Below are 13,454 nucleotides of genomic sequence, written 5' to 3'. Positions count from 1 at the left end.
AGCCATCTGGAAGAGGCAGATGAAAACAGCTCCTACCACATGAAATGTTTGGGAGATGACGTAGACAGCTAGCAGAATGTGTCGCCCAGTGTCTGCCTTGGAGTAAGTCATCAGTAACAGGAGCTTCTCTTTCCATAACCCTCGAAGGTATCAGAGGTGGAGGAAGGGATGGGCTCTTGAGTGGGATGTCCAGGCCAGATAAGATAGGACCTTCTCAGAGCCTCATTCTCCCTACTCAAGATGATGGAGCTTCATAAGTTTTTGGTACAGTTATACCTTTTTAAAATCTCACATAGAGAAGTGGGCTTAGGAGATCATTTCTCACATCTCAATCTTAAGTCTCTTCTTTTCCATTGTATTTTGTCTTCCTGGTTGATGTCACTTGGTTGAAGGCAGGATCCGGGGGTTCAAAAAGCCTTTCATTTGCTAAAGAGGAGAACGGGCTGCATCCCTGTGCTGGTGTGGATGGAGTAACTGAAGAGGTAGATGTCCTCATGTGTGATCTGGCATGCCCTCTGATGTCTCCTTTGTGACTCTTGCCACTCTCCTGGGCTCTGCTCACCCGTGCACGCTGGGTCTCACATGTGATAGCTGCTCAGGAAATGCTTGTGGAGCCATCAGTGAATCGGTGCTCCATTTTTCTGACACAGTGAAGTGCTTCTCACTTCACCAGGCAGGTCCCCTTGCATTTGCTGTTTTATGGAAGATTTTATTTGGGGCTGAATTACAGTCCATTCTTTTAAGAAAACGAGAAGAACTGGTTTAGGGCCATTGTGAAACTTCATTTTAATAGCAACAAGACAGGGCTCTGGCAACTTCAAAAAGGGCAATCAAGAAATTCTTGTTTGCTCAACAGAAAGAGCTATTTACGGTGGTTGCATTGGTTTAAAGTCACTCCAGACTCCATATAATTCTCAACATCTAATGACTTTTTTGGCCTCTAACTTAATTGGTGAAAGTATAATTTATTTAGAGGGATGTTCTAGGTTGGTTCCACCAGGTTGATGATGGTCCCAGCCATATCTAGAAACATCAGAAGAAATCTGGCTGGGGAGGAGGCAAGGGTAGGGTGTGATTTTCCAATATGTTTTCACTCTTGGCGTGGTTTGCAAAGCAAACATTCTTTTTTTTTTTTTTTTAAATATTTTATTTATTTATTTGACAGATAGAGATCACAAGTAGGCAGAGAGGCAGGCAGAGAGAGAGGAAGGGAAGCAGGCTCCCTGCTGAGCAGAGAGACCAATGCAGGGCTCAATCCCAGGACCCTGAGACCATGACCTGAGCCGAAAGCAGAAGCTCAATCCACTGAGCCACCCAGGCACCCGCCAAGCAAACATTCTTGAGCATCTCTTCCGTCTGGCACTGCTGGGCCAGGGGAGTGAAGCTGGATGTGATCCTTGCTCTCAAACGGCTTGGTGTCCAGTGGAGGAATCGGGATGGGCATGAATTATTGCAGTAGCCTCTGGTAAGTGCAGACTCCGCATCTCCCTCGGGAGACCCGGAGTGTTTGGGAGAACAGTGTCAGCTAAGGAGCTAACCGTGGACCTGAGAGGGAAGGGTGTTCTGGACAATAGTTACCGCATGAACAGAGGTTCCAAAGCACGTGTGATGTGCTCCGCAACTTGATTCTGGCAAGAATGCAGGTGCATCTGGGCGGGGTGGGGCTCTGTTCGAGGCAGCACTGGGAGTCCCTGTATTCCATCTCACAGCAGCTGGTGCCATCCAGCTACAGCTGACTGTGAACATGTTAGAACATAGGCCCACTGTGGCCAGATCTTCTGTGTTTTTTTTTTTTTTTTTTTAAGAGAAATTCTAAATCTGGAGTTTATGTAAAATTTCATAAGTTTCAAATTACGGTACTGATTGAAAAAAAATTTTAAATAGTGTGAACTAAACCACCCCCCCCCCCCCGCAGGAAGAAAACAAAAAACAAACATTCCAAGCCACCTGTTTGTGAAGCCTGTTGAGAGGATGAAGAGGGACCTAGGCCCCCTAACCTAGCCTTGACTGTCCCAGTCATTGTCAATGTCAGGAAAGGGAGCTTGGCCCTGAATCCTGAAAAGGAGTCTGGGTGATTCTGGGAAGATAAGAACCTTATCTTCTCCTGACCTCGGTTCATTGTGATACAGAGAGTGGGAGTCAAAAGACTTTTGGGTTTTGGGGTTTTCTTCTTTTAACCCCCCCCACCTCCCACCCTTCTTTCCTCCTTAACTAAATCTGGATGGGGAATGAAATGGTGATAGTTGGGGCTGGTTTGCACAGTTCTGATCCCATGTGGAAATCCTACCCTTTCCACCTTCCTCTTCTGATTTGTTGGAGGGCAGAGCAAGGACCAGAAGAATATGCTCTTGGACTTGACCTGGCCAGAGTAGCCATGAATGCTTCTCTTCCCCGCGAAGTAGAGGAATACATATTTTATTTAGAATCCTTTGTTCTTAAATACATAACATGGAGATGTCCAATAGAAGTAGAATACAAGCTACTTACCTGACATGAACTTTTCTAGGAGCCTCAGTAAAAAGAAACAGGTGAACTTAATGTTAAGTTTTCAAACCCGGTATCTCCAGTGTGTTATCATTTCAACATGTAGCCAATATAAAAATTCCTGTTAATCCAACATACCTGCTTTTTTTTTTTTAAATTTCGCACAATGTGTTCCAACCCGGTGTGCATTTCCACGCACAGCACATCTCTCTTTGGATTAGCCATGTCTCAGATGCTCAGCAGTCTCACGTGGCTGGTGGCAAGTGTATTAGACAGGTGCACGTAAAAAGGTGATATTCTACAGACGAAAGAGTTTACAGGTCAGGTGTGACCCATTTACTTAAAAGGACCCATTTGATCGTGTATTTCCTCTGCCTGAGCCTCACTCAGCCCTCCGTTCTCCTCAGGATGGGGTTCCACCGGCCTGACCATCTCTCCGAGCCCACATTCCACCCTTCCGTCTTCCCTCCCCGCTGCCAGACTGACCTTCTTTTCCTTCTTCAGACATGCCACACACTTCCCAGCCTCTGAGCGCTCACACATCCTGTTCCCGTTGCCTGGATCCTGCCGCCTGCCTCTACCCCCACATTTTGCCTAGATCACACTAAGCCTTTTTTTTTTTTTAAATCAGTTAAAAATCAGTAGTTCAGGGAGGTGTCTCCTGTACCCCCCCACCCCCAGCCCTAGGCTAGATTATATTTCCTGTTTGATGCTATTGGGGGGTAAGGGGGGGAAGAGTAGCGTCTCTCTCTCTCTCCTCCTAGCACCTAGCACAATTACAATTACCTAGTTACCCTAAGATACTGTCTCATGTTTCTCTACCCCAAGAATGCACAGAGACCAGAGTGCTTTGTTTGCTCAATTTATGCACGGCAGCTCCCATCGTGGCTGCAGAATATAGATGATCAATAAATATAAGATGATGAATGGTACAGGGCTGAGACTCAGTCCTGTAGAGCCACCATCCCCATACCCTCACTCCCCCTCACCCCCACCCTAGAGGCCCAGACCCCCAACAGCAAGGCCAGGGGGTCAGCCCCTGTAGCCTGTGCTAGATCTGCTGCTTTCTCCTTGGCAGAATCAGCCACTCCCTGTCTCTCTCTTGACTGGCTTTAGGTTGGCTGTAAATTATATTTTTGGTGGCTGTTAATAAAAATATAGGGCTGGGGGAAAAAAAAAAAGACTTCTCCTAATAGAATTTTATTAAATGGCACTAGTTTAAAAATGTCTCGTAAAAAGTTAATTAATTTGGGATTTGGGGATGAAAGGCGTGATATAAATGTCAGTTATTATTATTACAATTTTAGCCTCACGCTTATGCTCTTGATCCAGCCCCTGATCTGGAGTTTCTCCTACATCCAGGGACTGGCAGCTCCACTGAAATGCTAGAGGCAAATTTGAGCTTTGGGGTGGGGGGGGTCCATAGGGGACAGAGGGGACTTTGCCAAGTTAGGCTGTCCTGTCTTTTCATCTAGGATGAGGCAAGGCCTTAGAGCTAGCCACTGACTCAGGGCTGGGGGGCTGTTCTGAGCAGGATGGTCCAGGCGCTCTGGGAAGCTCCGGGCCAAAGCAGCCAGAAACGTCAAGGTCACGTGCCTAGCCCGAGCCCCGTCACGGAATCCTGGGATGGTGGAGCTGTCAGGGCTCCGAGAGATTCCCGCTCTCATTTTACAGAGAAGGAAACTGAGTTTGAAGAGGGGTGGTGGCTTGCCTAACCCAAGGTCACATAGCAGGTTAATTAAATTTACAGAGCAAAAGGCAGCAGAAAGCAATTAGTGAAGTAGGGGAAACCTTCTAAAAAGGAAAGATTCAGGCAATTTATAGGTGACAAGTCTAGAAACTGTTTTCCAAGGAAACAGGGAGTCCTGGGATTTCCTGTGAGTTCACAGAGGCAGACAGCCCTTCACTCCTTCCAGACGCCCCACCTTCATTCTCCTGATTGCAGATCCGGGACCTGCGGGGAGGGACTGTAGACCTGACCCAGTGTGTAATTACTTACACGAGGTGGGGGGGCAGGCTGGAGGTGAGGGCAGTCTGGGGATGTTAATCATCGACGGAGCCTCTTCCATCTCTACCGATTATAGGCCAAGGAGTGAGGATATGTGAGCTTCATTTCCTCCTCTCTGGAGTGGGGGGTGAAAATACTCCTTGCAGGGGTGTGGTGGGGGGTGCAGGTGGGTGGTGTAGTGGGTGCTTATGTGCTGGGTGCAGTCTGGGCGTCTCACACCCTTATGCTCACCTTTATTCACAGAACCCAAGGGGAGCCCAGCCCGGTGGTGGGTTGCGCAGGGGAACCTTCCCAGGCGCCATTTTGCACCCCAGGATTCATGGCCAGGAGCCGCTTGTTTCCAGAGATGGGCCTCACCCTGTTCTTCCCTGCAGCCCGTTCATTGTGTTGTGCGGGGATCTGGGGAGGCTCTCCTCCTCCTGGCCACCTGTGGTTCTCCAGTCTTGGTTCTGTGTTGAGGATTATTGGTGGCATCTCTCCTCTCTCTCCTTCCAAGTGAAGGCCTACTATTTTCCACAGCTCTCTTCCCTCAAATCATGGGGGTAGAGTGCGCTGGTCAGAGGAGGGGCTCACTGTGGCTTTGGGGAAGGAGGGAGGGGGCAGGCTCATCCCCATTTAGCTCTCCTGACAAAGACTCTGTCCTGGGACCTTTTAGGGACTCCTTCTCCACTGGTTGGTTGGGATTGTTCAGGTAATTTGACAGTCAGAGCTGGGTTTGAACCTGGGCTCCTCTGCCTGAAGGAGATACTTCATCACCGTCAGTCTCCGTTTCTTCTTTTGGATGGTGGAGGTATAGAATACTTACCACAGCGTTACTGGGATGTGTGAGGGGATGCAAGACGGCACCAGCTGCACCCTGAGTGAATGCTCAGGTGGTACAAATTATTGGAATATACTCATAGCGTCGAGGTGTGTTCCTGGTGACCCTCCTAGATAGCATGTTCCTTGAGGTATCCATTAAATCCATTACAGACTTGACACGAAGCCTCCTTCTAGAACCTTCCAACACCCATGGCCACATGACAAACCGAGTGGCGAGTTCTGGCTTCTGTCCTGATGCCCAGGGTCAGGGCTGTGAGAGGTGATGCTGTTGGGCCTTTACGTGCCTCTGGCTGCTCTGTGTGGCCAGAACCAGCCCTGACATGGAGGCTTCTGCGCAGGTACGTGCTCTCCGGGCCTTTTAGGACGTGAAAACAGCCAGCTATTGTCTCCACCAGAAAAAACGTGCCTCGGCTCTATTTTTATGTTTCATTATAAATAAACTTTTACTCCCCCTACTCCCTCCCAAGAAAACCACAGCTGCCTCAGTCTTTGGAGGCCTTTGAATTGAAGGCCTCGAGGAATGTGGGGGAGAAGGGCGAGTCCGGGAAGTCCCCTTAGTTGCCATCTTGTTGCTCTTGACAAAGAGCGTCAGAATGGCAGCTTGTTTTCCCCTCAGTCGATGGCGGAGCCAAGCAGATTGTGTGGAAGGAGATCCTGTGGGCCTCCAGGAACAGAGGAGCCTCCCCCCGCCCCTCATCTTTATTGGATTTCAATGAGTCTTTCTGCTCTGGGTCATATGTGCAGTGCAGCCTCATAAATGGCGCAGTGGAATTTTCGCTCCCTTTGTACTGAGGGCCTCAAGCACACTCCATGGCCATTGTCAACCCTGAATGGGGAAAATGCAGAAAACACAGTAGAACTCATTTCTCGAAGGCAGCACTGAGATGCGGAATAGGACAGTTCTGCTTTTAGGCACAAGTTAGTCAGAAGGAGCTGCGTGGGAGGGAAGCAGAGACGGCCCTGCCCAACTCCACAGCATCAAGAGTGTCCATCTTTGCCTGGAAGCCCAAATCCTCACACCTCACCCTTTAAGAGAGTTGCTGAGGGCGCCCAGGCCTCACAGCTGTGCTGTTCATTGTAAGATCAGAGGAGGCATGTGGCCATGGGGCATGGATGGTTCTGGAAGGAATCTGGAGGCTGCCTTTTCTGACCCTGCTGAGATGTTTTAGACCCAGGCTTATTGGACTAAAAGGACATGCGTTATTGTATCAGACCCACCTGGTAGTGGCCAGTTAAGTGCCCAGTCTGGAACATTTATCCATCCACATAGTTTTGGTGTCCGCCGTGGGCCAGGCATCGTGCTAGGAGCCAGCCAGGCAGGGGTGAGCAGATGGGAGTCCTGGGATTGTGATAGTACCAGGGCCAGCAGCTTCAGAAGGTGTGTACACAGGGTCACTCCTGTCTGGTGAAGTTATTATCTCTGTGCTTCCCAGCCTGGTAGGGAAGCATGCTGCTTTTCTATATTTTGGAACTGGGGGGATATTGGGGGGCGGTCCACTTCCCCCCTTCTCCTCACGAGGAGCTGCTGAAGGACTGGGGGCAGTTGATCTCTGCCTGTTTTCTGAACTTTGAAGTAGTAGAGATTGGGTTTGAAGTCAGGCTCCTCGGTCTCCAGATCAGATGTCACACTTGTATTGAATGGGATGGTGGAGGAGAAGGCCTGGGAACAGCAAGGTCAACATGGTGGCCGTAACTGCCCATGATATTGCCTTGCTCCTGGACTTAATCCGATGGAGCTCTGCTTTCCCCATATGGAAGTAGCTTTTGGTTACTGCAAATTGCTGCCTGTATTTGGGGAAAAGGCCATTAGAGAAGAAACATTTCCATTGCCCGCGAGATATAAGGGCTGGGTCTTCAGGGTGGAAGTCCCGTAGCTCAAGGGGTCAGTGCTGGAAGGCAGGAGGTGTCCTCTGGTCTGGAGAGTAAAGTTCCACTCCACACCCCATTTGTCTCTGTGGTCTGGAGGCAGGAGCTGTTTGGAGAGCCCCTCTGAGGCATTGGGTTCTTCCTCATGGCTGGTTCTTCCGCATGCTCACCAAGAGATCATCCCACTTGAATGCTTCTCTCGCCAAGGTGCTCACTACCTCTCCTCCATCCTCATTCCCTGGAGGAGAATGCTCCTCTTCCACCTGAGCTCAGAGCTGCTTCCTTTTGAGTTGTGTGCCCAGGACCCTCCCTCTGAGTTGTGTCTCCGCCTGTACAGAGCCACTCTCCCCTGGTGATGGGCCGGACTCTGGCTCTGCAGCTGCTACCACGCCTGCTCCACCTGGGAAGATCCTGCCCGCCCATGTGTATGTGTGTCACTGACAATAATAGTGCAAAGGCTCCACATCCGAGGGCCTTTCTAAGATCGTTTCCTGATTAATTAGGTCAGCGTCTCCAAAATCAATTTCCAGCGAAGTCGCGCCGCCTGGTAGCTCGGTTCCCCGCCCCGTCGGGCGAGGCACTTGGCGCAGGAGGCAATTCCCTGGCCTCTGACGCAGTTCAGGCCTTGTCTCTACCTGGGAAGGGAGTCACGTGACACAGCTCTTCTGTGATTATCCCGACTTTTTATTTTATCTGCCCTCCCCCTCAGATCTTCTATTAAACCCCCGTAGATCCTGCTTCAAACAGGCAATTAGACTAACAACGTAATTATATCCCTCAATGCTAATTGTAACTGGTTTAGGGGAAAAACAAAGAGAAAGAGGCTTCAAAAATCTCTGGAAACTAAAAGCAGCTGTTACAGTTTCCAGGTATTTCTGGTCCCCATGCAGTTCTTCGAGGGCCCTGGGTGCTGGCGGGCTGGCCCCTGCGTCTGCCTCTCTTCGCCCTTGGCAGGACCACCCCTAGTACAAACGTGGGCTTGTCCCCACTCTCCTGAGCTGTGGCACTCCTGTTCCCGGGGTGTGGCTCCCTGGCCTTCTCTGCTGCTCCTGGCCCTCGTGGTGACTCTGGTCTCAACCACGTTCATCTGGGTAGAGCCGCTGAGGGAAGAACGAATGGGCCAGGAGATCAAAAGTGGTAGAGGCAAGTGTTAGGGCCGCTGGTCCAGGCCATCGTCCCTTGGGGAGGCTGGGGAAGGCTGGGCAGAGTTGGACCTGGTCCTGGAGTGTGAGGGTGTTGTGTGACAAGGATGCCACAAGGAGACGTGTCCTGCCACCCTGCCTGTTCTCAGGGTTTCCTGGGTCTCTCCTCTGGGTTGGGCCCTGTGCTGGGAGACTAGGCCTCCATGCATGTTGGGGCCGCCCATGGCCTGGGGAAGGAGGCAGGCCCGAGGGTGGTTGGAGCAGCGAGGCAATTGGGCAGAGAGTGCATCCCAGGGGCTCCAACCCTGCATGGAGGAATGGGAGGAGGTAGGTGGAGGGGGGCAGCTGGGGGTGTCAAGAAGTTTCCCAGTGGAAGTGATTCCAGGAGGGGACTGGGTATGGAGGGGAAGAGCGGGGCAGAAGCCCTGTGGTGGCTGGAGCATTAGGTAATGGGGGTTGGGAAAGAGTGTGACTTTTACCTTGGCGGGAAGAGGGGAGTCTGTGAAGGGTCTGAAGAGGGGAAGCAGAGGGTCAGGTTTGTGTCTTAGACCAAATAGGCTCCAGGTGGCTGTTGTTGGATGGGAGGGCTTTGGATGGAGGCTGAAGGTCTGTTTCTGGAGGCTTTTGAAGGAAGCCTGGGTGAGTTTTCATGAGTGCAGACTGCCTGAGTAATCTACCTGTGAGGATGAGGATGGACTTGCTCTGTGACCTTGAGGTGGTCCCTTGACGTCTCTGAGCCTCCTTTTCCTTACCAGCTTAAATTGAGGATGGTCATATTTGTTACAGTCCGTGTTGTAGGGGGCATATCAGAAACAGAATGGGTAAATGTTTTAGCTCAGTGCCCAACATAGAACACACATCAAAGCAGTACTTTGAAGAGGGTGCATGAGCCTGGATGGCCCGGGGCCCTTTTTCCCAATACCCTCTCCTGTCAACTGTAGCATTTCAGAGGAAGGGAACTCAGGCAGCCCTACGTCGATGAACTCCTCTTGAGAATCCCAGCGGCTTGTGGTGGCTTTTCAGTTATCACGACTTTCTTCCATCTTGGGACTGGAGCCCTGAGCTTTTGGCTTCATGCCTTAGAACATGTGTGGGCCCATGCCACTTTCTTTTTCTCAAACGGAGTTTCCCAGTTCGTTGATGGAACTTGCTGACGTTTCCTTTAGGGTAGGTGTAGCTCATGATGCCACTTTGAAGCCTGGAGACTTTCTCATCTTTCAGACGCCCATGAGCTTGGGAACCCCACCTTATTCTTCTTCCACGTTTCCCCCCAGTTTTACTGCAAGACGGTGGACACACATCACTGTGTAGTTTATGACATCCAGTGTGAGTTTGGTTGACGCATATTGTGGAATCATGACCCCCGTTGGTTCAGCTGGGTTCAGACACTGTAAGGAGAAAAAGAAAAAAAGGAAAATAATTTTTTCTTTCCTGATGGGGAACTCTGAGGATTTATTCTCTTGACTTTCCTATACCAGGCAGCGGTGTTAGCTGTAGTCCTCATGCTGTGTATTGCATCCCTAGGATTTCTTTACCTTATAATCGCAAGTTTGGACGTTTTGGCCATTTTCCTCCAGTTCCTTCTCCCCCTCCCCCTCTTGTAACCAAGAGTAGGATCTCTTTTTCTAGGAGTTTGGTTCTTTCTCTTCTCTTCCCCTTCTTTCCTTCCGCCTCGCCCGCCTGCCTGCCTTCCTTCTTCCTTCCTTTCTTTCTTCCACATTCCACTTAGAAATGAAATCACGCAGTATTTGTCTTTCTCTAAATTATTCTGCTTAGCATAATATCCTCTGGGTCCATCTGTGTTGTCATAAATGTAAGATTTCCTCATTTTTTGTGGCCAGTGATTCCACTGCATACATATACCACAACTTCTTGATCCATTCATCCGTCGATGGGCTTAGGTTGTCTCTGTGTCTTGGCTGTTGTCAGTAGTGCTGCAGTGAACATGGGGTGCGGATACCTTTTTGAGTTAGTGTTTTCATTTCCTTTGGCTATATGGCCGAAAGTGGAATTGCTGGATGATATGGTCATTCTAGTTGTAATTTTGCGGTGAGTTACCATATTGTTTTCCATAAGGGTTGTACCAATATATATTCGCATCAACAGTGCACAGTGGCTCCTTTTTCTCCATCTCTTCCAGCATTTGTTCTTTCATGTCTTTTTCAATAGTGGCTGTTCTGACCAGTGTGGGGTGATGGCTCACTGTGGTTTTAATGTGCCTTTCCCTGATGACTAGTGATGTTGAGAGTCTTTTCGTGGACCTCTTAGCCGTTTGTACTATTACTTTGGAGAAATGTCTCTTCAGGTCTTTCGTCCATTTTTAAACTGGGTTATTGTTATTATTTTTTTACTTACGTTTTACTGTTGAGTTGTAGGAGTTCTTTACATGTCTTGGATATTAACCCCTTGTGCAATGCACATTCTGTGGATATTTTCCCCCATTCTGTAGGTTATCTTTTCACCTTGTTGGTGATTTCTTTTGCTTTTTTGAAGCTTTCTTGTTTATTTTTTATTTTGTTGCTTGTGTTTTATGTATTCCTACCAAAAAAATCATTACAAAGACCATTTTAAAGAGCTTTATTCCTATCCTGTGTATGTTTTCTTCTAGAAGTTTTGTGGTTTTAAGTCTTGCTTTTAAATCTAATCCATTTTTGAGTTAATTTTTGTGGATGGTATAAGATAAAGGTCTAGTTTCATTATTTAATGTGTGAATATCCATTTATCCTGGTGCTTTTTTTTTTAAATTTTTTATTTTTTTATAAACATGTATTTTTATCGGTATCCTGGTGCCTTTTACTGAAAAGACTTTTTTCTCCAGTCGTTGGTATTCTTGGCTCCCTTGTCAAATATTAGTTGATCACACATCCTTGGGTTTATTTCTGGGCTCTCAATTCTGTTCCATGGGTTTATTTGTCTGTTTTTATGCCATTAATACACTGTTTTGATGACTGTAGCTTTATAGTATAGCTCGAAATCAGGAAGTTGATGCCTCCTGCTTTTGTTCTTTTTTTCTCAGAATTTCTTTACCTGTTTGGTTCCATGTAGAATTTGAGAGAGTTTTTAATACTTTTATAAAAAATGTCACTTGGAGTCTTTTTCTTTCTTTCTTTTTTTTTTTTTTTTTTAAAGATTTTATTTATTGGACAGAGATCACAAGTAGCCAGAGAGGCAGGCAGAGAGAAAGGAGGAAGCAGGCTTCCTGCTGAGCAGAGAGCTCCATCCCAGGACCCTGGGATCATGACCTGAGCCGAAGACAGACACCTCATGATTGAGCCACCCAGGTGCCCCTGTCCTTTGGAATCTTGATAGGAGTTGCGTCGAATCCATAGAATGCTTTTGGTAGTAAAATTGACATTTTAACATTAATTCTTCCAGTCCATGTACACAGGATGCTTTTCCATTTATTTGTGTCTTTTTGGATTTCTTTCATCAATGTCTTGTCCTTTTCAGAGTAGAGATCTTTCACTGCCTTAGTTAAATTTATTCCTAAGTGTTTTATTGGTTTTGATGCTGTTAGAAATGGGATCAATTTCTTTCTTTTTCAGAAAATTTGTTGTGAGTGTACAGAAATGATACTGGTTTTTGTGTGTTAATTTTATATCCTGCAACTTTACTGAATTCATTGATCAGAGCTAATAGTATTTTGGTTGAGTCTTCAGGATTTTCTCTATATAAAATCACGTCATCTGCAAATAGAGACTCTTACTTCTTCCTTTCCAATTCTGATATACTTTCTTCCAGGAAATGTTTTCAAGCCCCCATGGCCCTTGGTTTGGGCCATGCAGTGCCAGGCAGTCTGGGCCTGGGTTTGCCATCAGTTATGCGGATGGGGCGTTTTCATTAAAATTTCCATTAACTGTTTTTTTTTCATTTTAAGCCAGTGAGCAATTTATAGATTCATTAACTTTTTACTACACTTGTGAAGCCAGGAAGAGGGGAATAAAGGAAATGAAATATTTGGTCCGCAACGTTTCACTAAGATGGTGGCCCTTAAATATGGAGGACAAAGAAAGTGAGGTTATTAGGGCTGGTCTGAAGGAGTGTTAGGAAGGGCTGGATCTTCCAGAAGGATCTAGAACTGGAATCTCCTGGCAGAGAGCACCGTGTCTTTCATCTGGCCCTCCCCAGGAGCTCATCCATCCTTTTCCTCATAATCACTCACCAGTGGCTGTCCACCCTCGGATGGCACACTCCCCATGGGAGCCCACCACTTCTGGGCAACCTCTGCGGCTCTGGACATGTTTCCTTACACTGTGATATTTAGTCTGACTCCTTATAGCTCTCTCATTTTCTTTCCTTTTCGTGGAGTTAGGTGTGGCAGGATGGGTGAGTGTGTGGACTCGGGGGCCCGAAAAGCTTGATTTCAAGTACTGACACAGTGGCTTTCCAGCCGGGTGATTTTTTTGGTCAAGCAGCTTCACCCCTCTGAGCCTGTCTCTTTATCTGTAAAATCACAACAGTATGAGGAGCGCTGGAAGGACCCAGAAAAATGGCGGCAGTGTTCTTCACTGCACAGTTACGTGGTGAGGATAAAACAGGATGGTTTACTAAAGATACCTGACCTACATTCACATTTCAGACGGTGCTGTGCAGTTGGACTGCTCATCTTGAACATTCTCGCTTGGTGGATCCACTCCCCTACCCTAGCAAGTCCCTGCACTTCTCAGGACTTTCTGTTTCTCCCATTGTAAAGTAGATGAGTAATTCCTCGTTAATTGAGGTTGTTGGAGGAGTTGAGACATATTTAACGAGACTTCTGGAGTTGCTGACCTGTAATACTATCTCTTTGCACACAGTAGCAGTCATAGAGTTGTGGGTGCAGCTGTATACGATATAAAAAACCTCACTCTCTGGGTCTACTCTCTGAAAAAGGCGGGAAGCTTAAGAAGACCTTCCCGCAGAGTTTGTTAGAGAAAAGTCTTAGGCTTGAATGAACTCTGCCGGTCATCTCGGGCAGCCCCCAGGTGGAGCTTGGGTATACACCTGGGTTCAGCCACCGTGTCTGTCTATTCAAGAGCCCTCATCCTCGACGACAGACTGTAAACGGGTGTCTTTGCAGAGTCACACATCTTCATTCCGGAGAAGGAAGGCATCCCAGGAAGTCACCTTTTCCCGGTACCTTCCTTTACAGA

General features: G+C 47.9%; 1 protein-coding gene across 21 annotated transcripts in view; it reads left to right on the top strand.

Moving 5' to 3' along the window:
* ZNF618 (zinc finger protein 618) overlaps nucleotides 1-13,454 on the top strand; it is a 182,804-nt gene that overhangs the window by 69,306 nt on the left and 100,044 nt on the right. The window contains exon 1 of one of the 21 annotated variants that reach the window (XM_059143343.1): nucleotides 1,193-1,465. The exons of the other annotated variants lie outside the window; for them this stretch is intronic. The gene's annotated coding sequence lies outside the window, so the exon portion shown is untranslated. Of the gene's footprint in view, nucleotides 1-1,192; nucleotides 1,466-13,454 lie in introns of those variants that run through there. 21 annotated transcript variants of the gene reach the window in all.

Source organism: Mustela lutreola, chromosome 12, assembly GCF_030435805.1.
Source record: "Mustela lutreola isolate mMusLut2 chromosome 12, mMusLut2.pri, whole genome shotgun sequence".
NCBI classification, from domain to species: Eukaryota; Metazoa; Chordata; class Mammalia; order Carnivora; family Mustelidae; genus Mustela; species Mustela lutreola.
The sequence above is the reverse complement of the archived record's forward strand: the minus strand, read 5'-3'. Positions and strand labels throughout refer to the sequence as shown.